This window comes from Balaenoptera acutorostrata, chromosome 9, assembly GCF_949987535.1.
Source record: "Balaenoptera acutorostrata chromosome 9, mBalAcu1.1, whole genome shotgun sequence".
NCBI classification, from domain to species: domain Eukaryota; kingdom Metazoa; phylum Chordata; class Mammalia; order Artiodactyla; family Balaenopteridae; genus Balaenoptera; species Balaenoptera acutorostrata.
In genome coordinates, this window is record NC_080072.1 from 46,117,652 (window position 1) to 46,134,452 (window position 16,801).

Sequence of the window (16,801 nt, forward strand, 5' to 3'; positions counted from 1 at the left end):
TCCCGCACTGTAGCCAGTTTGGCAGGATGGTGACGAGGCTGGACACTGGGGTCAGGTTCTTAGGTTTCAAATCCCAGCTCTGCTGGCTACTAGATGTGAGAATACAGGCAAGTTACTGCTTACTAGCACCATGCCTCGGTTTGGCCATTTGTAAAATGGGGATAATCGTTGAACCTACCTTGCAAACTTGTTGCGAGGACTAAATCAGTTAATGTGGGTAAAGGGAACATAACAATGCTCAATAACATTAACTATTATTATTAAGTATGGTCAACATCGCACTTTATAGATGAGGTGGCTAAGATTCTGTGAGCTGGTCCAGTAGTAGAGTAATGCAAGTGAGGCAGGCACCAAGGGTGCAAATTTTAAGGAGGTGCCTCCTCTCAGGGTCACTGCCTCACCAGAGTCCTTGCCAGTGTGACCTGTCCATATCTGCTCAGCATGGATCCAGATCCGGATGACTGCAGGGTCCCTCTGCTCTCACTGAGACCCCCTTTTTTCTTAGCTCTCCTTCCTGGCTTTGACCCAGGGGATTGAGGGTCTTCCCCAGCCCAACACTTGTTTGATGGTTCTCTCTGCAGAAACTGTGCTCACTCTCTCTTCTGCTCTTTCTAACAGACACAATACAGGACAGTGTCAGCAGTGCTGAGGACCCACCATTCTCATTCAGGCTGTAGCAAGATCCTAGATCTTTGGTAGACAAAGTTGGTAGAACAAGCTTTGCCCTGAAATAAAAGCCAAGGTGTCCCATACCCTTGTCTTTAGTCCTGATCCACATGACACTCTCCAGTCACTCTTTTAATTGCTCAGTAGAGCAGCTCCTTGTAGCCACTGCGAGCCACAGGCTGTCTCGGGAGATGAGCCAGCAAAGCTAGCATCACTGAAGGTGAAGGGAGGGGGCTACTGGTGGGATTCAGTGGAATCCATGCCCTTTGGGAGCCTCGTCTTGATCAATGCCCAGAGCCTCACGTCCAGCAGCAGCTTCCCTCCTTAAAGCTGCTATTTTTAACTTTTCTATCAGGCAGTATGGAAACTGGTCTTTATTATGTGTTTATCATGTGTACCTTTTTCATAGATATTGTTATCCCCACTCAACAAATGAATAAACTGAGGCTCACAGAGGTTGCACTAGTCACACAGCAAGTGAGGCGCAGAGCGGGGATTTGGAGCAAGATCAGCTGCTCACTGTACCCCCTGTGTGGACCTGGATCACGATACACTGGGTGTATATTTGGGCCTCATTTCAGCTGAAGTGTCTGCAGACCTCAGGTCTAGACCTCTTGCCCCATTCTCCTGGGAGGGAGGGCAGGTATCAGGGACTGAGTGCAGGTACTAATGGTCATGGTAATGTTCTGGATGATCTTGCTGGAATTCAGTGGTCGTCCTAGGAGGATGGAAGCCAATGAGCTAAGATGTTCAGGGTCAAAAATGGGAAGCAGGGGCTTCCCTGGTGGCGCAGTGGTTGAGAGTCCGCCTGCCAATGCGGGGGACACGGGTTTGAGCCCTGGTCTGGGAAGATCCCACATGCCGCGGAGTGGCTGGGCCCGTGAGCCACAACTGCTGAGCCTGCGCGTCTGGAGCCTGTGCTCCGCAACGGGAGAGGCCGCAATAGTGAGAGGCCCGCGCACCGCGATGAAGAGTGGCCCCCGCTTGCCGCAACTAGAGAAAGCCCTCGCGCAGAAACGAAGACCCAACACAGCCATAAATAAATAAATAAATAAATAATTAAAAAAAAAAAATGAGAAGCAGGTCCTTGAGTGGGGAGAGTCCCAGCAATAAAATCATCATGGCCAATCCCCAAGAAGCAACCTCCCCCCAACAGGGGACAAGGCTCCTCTGATTCCTGACTTTCCCCAAGTGAATGACCTCAGACCCTACTGGTATCTTCCCTGATAATGCAGAATGAATTTTAACGTGGGAAATGACTTCAATACGAATAATATGTACTGTGAAGTTTATGCAAGTGTATATGCATAATATATATGTAAATATATATATGGAGAATAGATATTTGATTTATTCATTGGTCCATTCACTCATATTTATTTCTTTTTCCATTCTTGAATTTATTTATTCACTTGTATTTTCATTTATTCAATCACTCATTCATTCATTCATTCACTCATGCATCAGTCCACCTAACTATTTATTCAACAGACCTTTTCTGAATACCTACTATGAACCATATTATGTTAGGACTATAGAATTCTATAAGACAAAAATCCTTCCTCTTAAGGAACTCACTGTCTAAAGGATTAGATAGCCATTTATATACATAATTGCATTACAATGTTTTAGGTTCACAGTAGAGATATGTACAATATATTTTGGGAGTTTGAAATTGATTATCTCTGCTTAGAAGTGAGGGGGAATCTTGCCAGGAGAAAGAATACTTGAGTAAGAGTTCATCAAGCAAAGAAGGTGGTGGGGTAGGTGTATAAGGACAGGAGAGAGCACTAAGTTGAATCGTGTGGGAATGAGCCCCCGGCTCCCGTAATTTCTAATTCACACTGATCTCAGAGAGTCATGATTCCTGTGCCCTGGGAAGGATTCTATGGGCAGAAGAGAAGATAAAACATTCTTCACTTAGCTGCCCACTTCTACCTGCCACCAGAAGATGGAGGTGATGGTTTTTACTTTCTCGGCAAATGCCCTAAGGTGAGGAGGATATGGACCCCTGAGTACCAGAGTGTGGCCTCCTGGGTTAGAGGCCAGTCCTCGTGGCTCAGTCACCCTCAAGTGTCTCTGATCATCCTCAGCAGCCACAGGCATAAATCACTGGAATGTGGCGAGAGATTCACTCCAAACACTAAAAAGGAGATTTGTTTGTAGGGAGCAAACACTGTTTACCACTCCGATGTGGAAATTTCCTAGCTTCTCTCGAAGGGACCCATAAGACTTATTCTCAATCTATGTAGTATCTTTCTTCCAAATAGTTTTATAAATTTTTAATCAAAATTGTATTTTAGGAACTGAAAACTACTTGATTTCTACCAAACTGTCACATTTGAAAGGAATTTTATGAAACCCAAATGGGATTTTTTAATGCCTATATTTCTTCTTCTTCAAGTGGGTTTCTGACCAAGGTTTTCAGATTTTCTCTCCTTTTTCAAAAAGGACCTTTTATATACAATGTCAAATCCAGAAATGTGACATTTAGTAAGTGACATTCTATTTTAATTCACTTTGACAAAATAATGAACTCTGTTTGTAGGAGCAATAGGAGCCTCGTCTGACAAGGAGATGTCTTTGGAGTTTTGCTATAAATGAAAAAACTATTCCATTTTTTTTTTCTGATAAAATGGCAAGTTTGAGATTTGGGAGCAACCTTTCCAGAAATGATGGAAAATGTCTATGAATCGCTAGGAAACCCCCCTCCATCATCAAGCATCCTGCCATTGTCAGTCGTGTTTGGATTTCTGATTTGGGCGAGCACACACCATTGTCCTCCAGATCTGGATTGCCCATCCCTGTGAGCCACATCCAGTACCTGGGGATAGCAAAGTCTCTTGACTTCAGGAAAGCCTTGACCTCATGGTCTCTTTCCTCTCCCCGTGACTCACATGGAACTGGCCCAGGGTAGAATCCATGGGGGGCTGAGATTAGCGACCCCAAAGGCAGGACCCCTGGACATATATCCAGCTCATAACCTGAATCAGGGCTTCCAGAGAAGGAGAAAAGAAGATGCCTTCATGGCCTCTCTGTTTTGAACTGGATGTTTAATAGATCTCCTTGGTCATTTTTTTTTTTTTTCCCTTGGTCATTTTTAAAAATAAAAACCCGAAGGGGGCAGGGGGAGACTAACTTTCAAGCTGAACCTAGGAGCCTTGTGTCATCAGGGAAGGCCACCAGGATGACCCGGAGAAGTGAGGTTGGGGACTTTAGTCCTAATGGTCCAGTCTTTGGACTCCTGCAAAACAGGGGCACAAAGGCTGCCTCAGCCCCTCGGGGAGGGAGCAGGCAGCTGGCTCCAAGGCAGGAGCTGAAGGTAAGTGCCCCAGCTCTTGGCTGTCACAAGAAGAGATGCGCTTTATTTTTATTTTTTACTTGAAAAATATGTTTAAAACAATAAAATAAAATCATGCACAAAAAGTTTAAAAGTATAAACTTTTAAAATTATTAAAGTTGGAAATGAAACTCCTTTCCTCTATCCTAGCACCAATCACCCCCCATTGCCATGATAACCATTGTCTAATCTTCCTAACATTTCCTGTCTACAGGCAAAAGATATAGATATAGATACCTTTAATTTTATTTACAAAATAGAACATGCCATGTATATGAGTTCACATGACTATTTTTTCCTTAGCAACATAACTTTTCATGTCAGTATATACAAAATTAGAGTGTTTTTTCCCTTATTATTATTATAGTCATGTGTTTTCTGATCCTATCCCCAGGGAGCATGTTTTAAGTTCTTTGAGAAATGGTTGTAAAGCAGAAGGGAGTCTGGAGTCCCAGTGGCTTCTTAGACAAGTCTGTGGTGTCAAGGACCATGTAATTATTAACCAGACCTCTGATTACCACTTCAGGCTCTCCTGGTTCTGGCCAAAAAAGATTAATGCAGCATGAGAATGTTATTGCCTGATATCCCATTTATTTTAAAGTCTAGTTAAAGACACTACCATGTACTTTTTTTTAATAAGAAGAACGCCAATATGGAAGTAACCTAAGTGTCCATCAACAGATGAATGGATAAAGAAGATGTGGTATGTATATGCAATGGAATATTACTCAGCCATAACAAAGAATAAAAATTTTGCCATTTACAACAATATGGATGGACTTGGAGGGTATTATTCTTAGTGAAATAAATCAGACAGAGAAAGACAAATACTGTATGATATAACTTACATGGAATCTAAAAAGTAAAACAAACTAATGAATATACCAAAAAAGAAACAGACTCACAGATGTAGAGAACAAACTAGTGGTTACCAGTGGGGAGAGTAAAGGGGGGAGGGGCACAATAGGAGTAAGGGATTAAGAGGTACAAGCTATTAAGTATAAAATAAGCTACAAGTATATATTGTACAGCACAGGGAATATAGTGAATATTTTATAGTAATAGTAAATGGAGTATAACCTTTAAAAGTTGTGAATCATTATGTTATACACTCAATACTAATATAATATTGTAAATCAACTATACCTCAATAAAAAAAAGGAAAAAAAAAGAACACCAGTATCCTGGTGGATTTTCTGAAGGTCCTTTCATCTGTCTGGGGATGAGGGAAGTAATAAGATTGGCTCCTTGGCTCCCTGAATGGAGCTGTTTTTTGGTTGTCCTTAAATTAATCTATTACAGTAGTATAAGCAGCAATAGTCAAATTAATATAAATCATATTTGAAATCACTAAAATATAATTTTCTCCTTGAGTGTTTAAAGGATTTTTAAATTTTTATTATGAAATATTTTAATCATACATAATAATATACAGCAAACAATAATGTAAATATTCCTGAACTTAGTACCCAATTTAAGAAATAAAATATTACCTGTACCATTGAAGCTTTCTTTCCCCAGTGGCATTTTTCTGCATCCTACACACTTCCTGTATCCAGCGATAATCATTACACTGAATTCTTTGATTACTTTTCCCTCGTTTTTCTTTAGAACCATCATTCCCCCTCTGGACATCAAAATTACTGGGGAGATTTTTTTAAAACTACTGTGTAGTTTGATTCTGTTTTGGACTTTTCCTGTCTCCTTTTGGAAACCATATAGAGTGACAAGGAGAATTGGGGTGGGGGGAGGTGGAGAAAAGAAAAACACAAGCACTATTTTAAATGAAACTAGAAAACAGAGAAAACCCGCAAACCCCCAGTTACATTTAAATAATCCCCAAAACAGGTGTGACCAGCTGAGTCCTGTGGGAATCCTCATAAGAGACAGAGATGGGAGAAGACAGGAAGAACAAGGGCCTAGTGAGCAGATCTCAGATCATCAACAAAAAAAATGCATCCCCAGAAAGAGAGGACAACTACCTTAGGGGGGACTTCCGTGAGCCGGGCTAAGAAAGAACAGAGAGTATGCGTCGCAAGAGGACCCAGGAATGGCATAGCTCAGAAAGCATGAAAAAATATACTTTTGATGGCAGGGGGCTTAAAGACACAGAAGACAACAAGGTTGACTCTAGAAGCTCTTCTGAGCCAGGTTAGGTGCAGAGGGGCAGAGCAGGTATGGCTACACGGGGGTGCCATATTTAAAGGAAATGGTCCAGCACCTTAGTAACAGAAGAGGAAGCCCTTGAGTTGCAAAGCCTGGAGACTTTCCGTACCTTCTCTCATTGCATCTCACAACCCCCTCAAACATATGCACAAAGCAACTGCCTGCAGCTAGTTGGTCCAGAAATTCATCTAATACAATGGACTAACAAATATTGAATAGGCACAGGATCCATCCACTCACAAAGATAATATACTTCCAAAGACTAGAAAAACTTTCCTGTAGATGAAGAAAACTCACTACATAAATATTATAGCAAAATGTTCCATCATAAAATTTTAAAACTTGATGCAGGCAGTGATAAAAAAAAAAAGATAAAAAACATCAGAAATATTAGAATTCACGGAGGAAGTGAGATGAGAATTGGCAGAATTCAGGAATTAAATAGGAGACCCGCCCCCCCCAAAAAAAGAATTTTTTCAGAAAAGAAGAAATTAGAAGGAGGACAAGAAAGAAAAGACTGCAGATAACACAGAAGATGTCTGCAAAGGACAAAGAAGATTGACCAAAAATCCAACATATGCATATTTGGTGTCTCCAAACAAGAAAACCAAAACTATGAGACAGAATAAATAATTAAAATACGATTCAAGAACATTTTCCTAAAGTAAAAGAAGACTTGAATTTACATATTGAAAGGACAAATCATGGACTAGGGAAAACTAACTCGTAACTGAGACATATCCTAATACAATTATCAGATTTTAAAGATAAAGGATTCTTTCAGCAGCCAAGCACAATGATCAAATCACTTGTAAAGGAAATAAACCAGGCTGACATCAAACTTCCCCACAGCACCATTTAACACCAATATAGTGAAACAATTCTTAAAAGATAATCAAGGAAAAGAAATTAGAGGCAAAGATTTTATACCTAGACAGACTTTCAAGCCTAAAGGATAACAGTTTAAACATGAAAGAACTCTGGGAATATTGTTCTCATGAGCCTTTCTTGAGGAAAATAGTATAATGTGATGTTGAATTTTATGTGTCATCCTGACTGGGCCACGGGGTGCCCAGATATGTAGTCAAACATTATGCTAGGTGTGTCTGTGAGGGTATTTTTGGATGGGATTAACGTTTGAATCAGTAGACTGAGTAAAGCAGCTTGCCCTCCCCAGTGTGGGTGGGCCTCATCCAGTCAGTTGAAGGCTTGAAAAGAACAAAAAAGCTGCCCTTCCCTCAAGTAAGAGGGAACCCCTCCTGCCTGACTACAGAACTGGAACATCGGTCTTCTCCTGCCTTCAGACTTGGATTTGAACTGAAACATCGGCTCTTCTTGGGTCTCAAGCCTGCTGCCTTTTGAACTGGAACTATACCGTTAGCTGTCCTGTGTGTCCAGCTTGCCAGATGCAGACCTAGGGATTTTTCAGCCACCGTAATTGTGTGAGCCAATTCCTTATAATAAATCTCTTTCTGCATGTATATATATACATCCTGTTTGTTCTGTTTCTCTGGAGAACCCTGACTACTAGAGTAGGGAATGAACTCTAGTCATACAAGAGATGATTAGAGAAAACCAGGCAAAAAGAATATCAGTGAGCATTAAATATAGCAGACCCCAAAACAAACAAGGGTGGAAGTAAAGGAGGCATAATAAAACATAAATAGTATACACTCCAACAATTTAGAACTGAGAGGAGAAAGGTGGAATATGGTAGAATGGAAAATAAGTGAATTTATTACTTCATTCCTAATAGCCAGAAGTCAGTAGTTACCATTCAGAACGAACGGAAAGGGGCAGTTTCCAAGTTTGGCAATTGAGGATTAGACTTTGGAGGCTTTAGGATGAACAAAGCTATAGAATGAAAGACAGGACTTGAGTTTTTTTGTCAGCTCTGCTGTCTGATTTTAAGCAATTATATTTATCTGGACCATGGAGATGTTGATACCTACCTGAAATAATTATTCTTGCTGGATAGTTGCAAAAGGCAGATTTGGGACAACCCTGACACCCTAGCTGTTTACGTTTAGGATTCACGCCTCCTCTCATTACAGGCAAGAGCCAGGACTCGGCTGGTTTCCTACAGTGCTAAATTCTGTGTAGAAGGTGATTCTGAGAATGTAAGATACCACGTTTCTCTTTTAGTTCCCTACTCAAGAGGGTTTGATCCACCAGCTGGAGCATCCTAAGACTTTTTCTTATTTCTTCTAGCCCTTCCTGCCTCACCACTATCTTTTTTTAAGCTTCTCTCTCTCATTATAAACATTTAAAAATTGTTTTTATTTAAAGGTATTTCTTTAATATTCTTATGATTTTACATATTTTCACCTTTACCGTTTTAATTTTTAATTTTAGCTCTTAATCCTGAAATCCCATCTACTTGTACTTTTTTTTTAACCTAATGTTTTTGCCCTTTTATCTTAATCTTTCATCTCATTTACTTTTATGTTTTTAACCTTTTATTTTGTTCCTTTATAGCTTTTTACATTTTCTTTTAAATCTCATCCACTTTATTGATTGTTATTTTTAAGTTTCTAACCTTTTGACTTTATTGTGATTTATAGTCTTTTAAAAATGTGTATTGCTTTCTGGGCTTCCCTGGTGGCGCAGTGGTTAAGAATCCACCTGCCAGAATGGCCATCATCAAAAAATCTAGAAACAATAAATGCTGGAGAGGGTGTGGAGAAAAGGGAACACTCTTACACTGTTGGTGGGAATGTAAATTGATACAGCCACTATGGAGAACAGTATGGAGGTTCCTTAAAAAACTAAAAATAGAACTACCATAAAACCCAGCAATCCCACTGCTGGGCATATACCCTGAGAAAACCATAATTCAAAGAGTCATGTACGAAAATGTTCATAGCAGCTCTATTTACAATAGCCAGGACATGGAAGCAACCTAAGTGTCCATCATCGGATGAATGGATAAAGAAGATGTGGCACATATATACAATGGAATATTACTCAGCCATAAAAAGAAACGAAATGGAGGTATTTGTAATGAGGTGGATGGAGTTAGAGTCTGTCATACAGAGTGAAGTAAGTCAGAAAGAGAAAAACAAATACAGTATGCTAACACATATATATGGAATCTAAGGAAAAAAACCCCAAAAAGGTCATGAAGAACCTAGTGGCAAGACAGGAATAAAGACACAGACCTACTAGAGAATGGACTTGAGGATATGGGGAGGGGGAGGGGTAAGATGTGACAGGGTGAGAGAGTGGCATGGACATATATACACTACCAAATGTAAAATAGATAGCTAGTGGGAAGCAGCCACATAGCACAGGGAGATCAGCTCCGTGCTTTGTGACCACCTAGAGGGGCGGGATGGGGAGGGTGGGAGGGAGGGAGACGCAAGAGGGAAAAGATATGGGAACATATGTATATGTATAACTGATTCACTTTGTTATAAAGCAGAAACTAACACACCATTATAAAGCAATTATACTCCAATAAAGATGTTAAAAAAACAAAAAAAAAAACAAAAAACAAAAAAAAAGAATCCGCCTGCCAATGCAGGGGACACGGGGTTCGATCCCTGGTCCGGGAAGATCCCACATGCCGCGGAGCAACTAAGCCCGTGCACCACAACTACTGAGCCTGTGCTCTAGAGCCTGCATGCCACAACTACTGAAGCCCGTGTGCCTAGAGCCCATGCTCCGCAACAAGAGAAGCCACTGCAATGAGAAGCCCGTGCACCGCAACAAAGATCCAATGCAGCAAAAAATAAATAAAACAAATAAATTTAAAATATATATATTAAAAAAAAGTGTATTGCTTTTTTATTGTTGTTTTAATCTCCTTCTAACCTTCTATACTCTCATGATTGAAATAATCTTATTCATTTTTCCTTTTCTTGTATATATGTCATAACTTCATTTCTTTTTACAATGGCCAGTCAGAACTCATTGCTATAGCTGTGGTAGCAAAAGAAAAGCTCTCCTGTAAGAAGAGGTTGGGGCCCTTCTTACTTGCATTTGTCCTAAAAGCTACACCTTGTTCCTCCCAGAGGCTACCCCTTCCTATTCAAGGGTCACTACTCCACCCCATCCCCTGAAAACCCAGAAGACACCAGTTAGCTCTCCCCAGGATGCTAATTCTCTTTGTATAAACTGACACATTTGATTGAGGGAATTGTGTTGCTGCCTACCATCCCATACCCTTCAAAACTGTAGGAGAGACTACCAGCTTTTAAATCCTTCATCTCCAAGTCAATGAGACACTGTTAGGACCAGTTTCTACCCAGGGGGCTATTAAACTTTGCTTCCACTGCCTCAAGTGAGATGTTTTCTCTCTGGCTTCCTACCAAGTAGAATGCTGATTACTTTAAATACACTTACTCACCTAGTTTGTGGTTAAACAATAACCCCCAAGGAAGAGAAAACTCACTGGTGACTCCTGATCTTATGCTAAGCTCCTGCAGGTGTAACTGATCCATGGCATGACAACCAGCAATGGGAACAGTCTAGAAAATAATTAAAGGTGGTATGTGTTTGGTGATTGAGGGACTGAAAGCTTAATTTTCACAATTATACAAAGCAAGTTCAATTATTCAAGCCTTGTAGATCCCAGGCCACTTTCTGACTCGGGCCTGGTAATACTTCTGTATCTGCTATGAGGATATCGTTGAGCACACATGCCCTGCAAATGAGGATCTATGGGAGGGATTTCTCTCTGTGGCCTCAGTACCATTCCTATACTTATGGAATTGTTTTTGTTTGGTTTCTGACTTATTTTTATCTCTACATCTTGTGAATAATGTAACTCAGTGGCTCTCGACCCTGGCCACACCTTAGAATCACAAGGGAGCTTTTCCAACATCAAGATACCAGCCCAGAGCAATTATATCATTGTCTCTGGGGCAGGGCCTGGGAGTATATTTCAGAAGCTCCTGTGTCCCTTTTATGCAGTCAGGGTTGAGAACGCCTGATCTTGATGCCTCATCCTCCTTGGCATTTGTGGCTGCTAGCTGCAAGTGTACAGGGTCCCACGGCTGCCATTGGTATCCCCTCCTCTCTCTTGACACCATACTAGCCTTCGTTATGATGACACATTTTAAATCTGTCATTTGTTGACACATTTTCCATTTGTGGACACATTTTAAATGTGACTTTATCTTGTTGCAATGTGTTTTATTTTAGTTGGAAACTATAGATAATCTACTTGAGCTAGCTTAAACTACAAAGAATAGGAGGGGAGTATTGTAATAGTACAGGGTCATCTTGTGGACACAGCGGGGAAAGTGCAGTTGGGCCATAGGAGAGACAAGAACCAAGACTGAGAGAAATATCAGAAACCAAGGCATCCCCTCTTCCAGTCTCTCTCCTTTCTCTTCTCCAAGTGCCCCATTTCTATTTTCTTCTATGCATCGATTTCCTTCTGTTTGCCTCTGTAGACCTCCTTTCTTTTCTTCTTGTGAAAATGGGTAAGTTGATGTGGTCTCATTCAGCCAATCAGTGGACAGCGGCTGCTGTCTCCAAGCGCCAATTTCAAATCTTAGGAGAAAGACTGCAATTGGCCCAGCTTGGGTCAGTCACCTCCACCTGATCTATTCGCTCAGGGCCACGGGGGAGGCCCTAATGAAGTGCAAACATGCCTTCCAGACCCATTGCTAAAACTGAAAGGGGCAGCTTAGAGGAGAGAGGTCACGGGTGAGGTGGATTCCCCTAAAGATAACTCCAACAGCAATATTCATGTAAGCCACTTTGAGCCTTTCTGGAAAAAGGAAGGGTGTAAACAAACAAATGGATGGGATGCTCAACATGAATCACATCTTTAGGATCCTTATAACAAAGGGTGACAATAAAAAGCTCCATACAGAAGGCAAATGGGACCAACATGTGCTGAGGATGCAGGAAACAATGCACATTTCAGCGTCTCCTCAAATACATTGGCCTCTGCAGAAGTCCCGAGGGAAGCCATTTCTAAATCGCGCCTAGATGATGCACCTGTATGCGAAATCCACATCAGACACGATTCTGGAAAACCTTAGTCACTGCCCTTTCATGGCTTTTGGCCTCACTTGCTGGAACTGTTTTAGAAAAATGTTGAAAGTGGAGAGTAATAATTCCGTGTTAACGGACGTTACTGTTCACTGGCTTTCTGTTCACACATCTGATGACGCTCAGGATTGCTGCACACATTTTGACAAATTTCAAAGTCACTGCAGCCGAGTCAGGACTGGACGGGGCCTCATTTGTCAGGCTAATGTCAAGCAAGGCAAAATGAAACTGGTAGTATCAGCTGTAGCAGATGTCTGTCAGGAAATCATTTCTATTACGTAGCAATAATAAAAACAGCTGTCTTTTTTAAACAGTTACTATGTGCCTGGACCTGTGCTAAGTTACTTTCCTTAATCCCAGTCATGATGCTATAAAGTATAAGGTGAGATTTTTTGAACTTTATATTGAAGCATAATATACTTTTCTAGTACACATAGTATAAATGTTGAGCTCAATGAATTTTCACAAACTAAACATATACATGTAACCAGCACCGAGATCAAGAAACAGAACATGACCAGTACCCCAAAGTCCCTCTTTGTGGTCCCTTCCAATTATTGCACCTACCTAAGGGAAACCATTGTTCCAGTGTCTAACAGTATAGGTTTTTGTCTGCTTCTATACTCTATACAAATGGAATACTGTAATAAGTAGACACTCATTTAGGTCTGGCTTTTTTCACTCAATATTATGTTTTCTGAGTTTCATACATATTGTTGCATGGAAATAGACCATGTATTCTCACTTCTGTGTACTATTGCATTATATGAATGTCTCAATTTATTTATTTTGATGGACCTCTGGGTAACATCCATAGTGCTGCTACGATCATTGTAGTACCTACTGTTTCGTGAATGCATGAATGCATTTCTATTTGGTATATAACTGAGTCATAACGTATGCATATGTTCAGCTTTATTAGACACTGACAAATAGTTTACCGAAATAATTGTATCGACTTATACTCCTACCAGCAGTGTAGGAGAATTCACTTCGCTCCATAGTCTCACCAGCCTTGATTTGGAACTTTCCATCTTCTTTTAGTCATTTTGGTGGCTGTGCGGTGGTACATTGTGGCTTTAATTTACCTTTCCTTGATGATTGATTAAGTTTAGTACCTTTTCATATGGTTGGTTTAGGGTTGTTTTTTGTTTTTCTGTTTGTTTGTTTGCTGCCATTCAGATGTTCTCTTGGTGAAGTGTCTAATAAACCCTTTTGCCAATTTTTCTATTGAGTTGTTTTTTCTAATTGATTTGTAGGAGTTCTTTATATTTTCTGGATACAAGTCCTTAGCTAGATATATGCATTGCAAATATCTTTTCTACTCTGTGCATTACCTGTTTACTCTCTTAATGATGTCTTTTGGAAAACCAAAGTTCTTAAGTCTAATTTATCAATATATTTTTCTTTTTTTGATTAGCAGATTTGTGTCCTTTTTAAAAAGACTTTGCTTATTCAAGGGTCATAAATACATTATTCTATGCCTTCTTCTACAACTTTGTTTTTATCTTTCACATTTAGAGCTGCTATCCATATGTATTTGATTTTGTGCTTGGTATGACGTAGGGGGAGTAAAAATACAATCTTTTCCATGAAAGCAATTGAGAAATACTTATTAAACAAACTATCCTTCTTTTCCCATGTTCTGCCTTAATAATAAATCAGGTAATTATAAATGTCAGTCTGTTTCTGAGCTTTATTTTGTACCATTGGTAAGTGTTTCTATCCTTGTGACAGTTTCATACTAACTTACAATAAATTAATAATGGATCTTATCTAGTAATGTAAGCTGTCCAATGTTATTCTTCATTTTCAAGATTGCCTAGGCTATACTTTGCCCTTTGCATTTCCATATTAATTTTGGAATCAGATTATCAATTTTTACAAAAAGAAAAAAAAAACTTCCAGAATTTTATGGGCATTACACAATCTGTAGATTAATTTGGGGATAACTGACATCTAGCAGTATTGAGTTTTCCAATCCATGACCATGGTATATCCCTTCATTTATTTAAGTTTTCTTTAATTTATCTCAATAATATTTTGGGGCTCTACTTCTTTCATTAGATTTAACAATAGGAATTTGATGTTTATTGATGCGGTTATAAATGGAATATTTTATTCTAATTTTTAACTTATCAGTTGCTGATAGAAATACAGTTGCTTTTTGTGTATTGACCTTGGATCCTGCAACTTTGCTGATTATACTTATTAATTCTAGTAGTTTTTGTATTAGTTTTCTAAGGCTGCTGTAACAGATTGCCACAAACTTGATGGCTTGAAACAGCAGAAATTTATTCTATCATAGTTCTGGAGGCCAGAAGTCCAAAATCAATTTCATTGGCTAAAATCAAGATGTCAGCAGGGCTATGATCCCTCCAGAAGCTCTAGGGGAGAATCTGCTCCTGGCCTCTTCTAACTTCTGGTGGCTCCACATTGCTTGTGCCCATCACTCCCATCTCTACCTCCATCTTTACATTGACTTCTCCTTTTCTGTCTGCATGTGTTGGATCTCCCTCTGCCTCCCTCTTATAAGGACACTTATGATGGCATTTAGTGTCATCCAAACAATTCAGGATAATCTGTCCATTGCAAGATCCTCAACTTAATCATATCTGCAAAAACCCTTTTTCCAAATAAGGTAACATTTACAGGTTCCATGGATTAGAAGCTAATGTCCGTCCCAGAATGGATGTTTAAAAATCTGTAGGGGAACACATCTGCTGTGCTTTGGGGTGGTGAGCTCACGGGAAGAGGAGATGCCTCGCTTGATGTCTCCAGCCCTCGTTCCCAGCAGCTGCACAAGATCTCGGTACTGAGGATGGTGGGGTTGGGGGGTGGGTAGGAGGGCAAAGCTGGAAGCTCTAGGCCAGAAAGAGCACGCATGCGCCTTGCATCATGGAGCCCAGGACACCAGTGATGATCCACACTCCATGCCTGGAGCACCCCCTCAGCCAGCTCCCTGCCTGGAGGATCCTCTCTTCCTTCTATCTTCCCAAGCCTGGCTTGGGTTTGTCTTTTCTGGAGCACTCAAGGCACCCACTGGGGACAAGCTATGAAATATGATTGCATAATTTCAGTGATTCCACCTAGGAGTTATATGCTCTTATATTTGCATTTAAATTTGCATTGCACAATAAATAGGTAAACAGTAAAATGCATGCTAACAACTGAAAACTTTAATTTTTCTTAGAATAACATTAAATAGCAAATGAAAAATACCATGACAAGTGAGACAAAGACCTCAGAAGAAAGGGAAAAGCTTTATCTATAACAGCACTTTTTTCCTGCTTTTTAAACTTGAGGCCCCACATTTTCATTTTGCACTGAGCCTCACAAATTATGTAGCTTTACCAGTTCAGCTCTGGTTACAACTTGCTCCTTGCATAAGCCAATACTTGTGTAAGGCTGGCAGCTGACCCTGAAACCAATGGCTAGAACCCAGCCCCACAATAATGTGACATTCTGTGGATGCCCCATGGTGACTCACAGCTCAAGACTGTATATTTCTCACTTGTCTGAATGCAAAGTGGCTATTTTTATAGAGCAAATATGGAATTCAACCCATCTCTATGCACTGCTACACCTGAGACACTCAGCACACATAATAAATCTGTCTTTGGAAACTTGCTACTTTGCAGTTTTGACACAGATAAATGACAAGTATTAAATCTTAAGGGAAAAGAACCAGCTGCCGTGGTTGTTGAATTACTGAGACATAAGCCTCCAGGCCTGTTGATGTGAAGCACGAGCCAGAGGCTTCTTGGAAAAGGGTACAGGTAACTGGGAGAATGTCAGAGGTGACCTCGGGCTGTCTCTGTCTCCACCAACCCAGAGAAACTCAAGGTCACGTCTAATATCACTAGATTTGAACTTTGGAAGCCATTGGACTTTGACCAGTAAGAGGACATTGTTGGGGCAGATGCCACACTAAGCCAGTGGTTCAGAACTTAGATTGCTGTCTAATGGAATTTTTCTTTAGCCAGAATGGGTAGCTGGTGAAAGAACAAAGACAAGCAACAGACACATTTATTTGTCCACCATAAGCACAATATTGCTGGTAGGAGTCAAGGGTGAGAATGGGCATAATTCTAGAATGTCAGAGCCAAACATAGCTATTAGATGATGTATTCCTCCACTGTGGTGCTTCTCTGCCCCAGAATGGAGCTCCTTGATGGGAGGGGTCTTGCTTTCTTTGGTTTTACATCCCTAGTGCCCCATGCATTGTCCAGCTTGAAGTGGGGCCTCAAGGCACTTTTTTCTTACATTTTCTTAAATTCAATCCGACTCCTCCATAGTTTAGGTGGGGAAACAATGGTCCAGAGAGTTTGGGTGGTATTCCCCAAGTCACACAGCTACCTAATGGCAAAGCTGTGACAAGAACCAAGTCCTTCTGGCCCCAATGTGAGCTGTTTCTATTTCATCACACTTGGAGAGAAAATTGGTGTCATTTTCTTTGAAGGTTATATATGCTCCATATGGATGGGGAGAATCTCAACAATGATCTGCTTCCCAGTATGTCAGCAGAAGTGAGGTCTCGAGACAGATGGAAATTCGGGGGCTAAGCCCGGCCAACACAGTGAAGGCTGGCAATTGCTCAGACTAGGAAGCCCCAGGCCC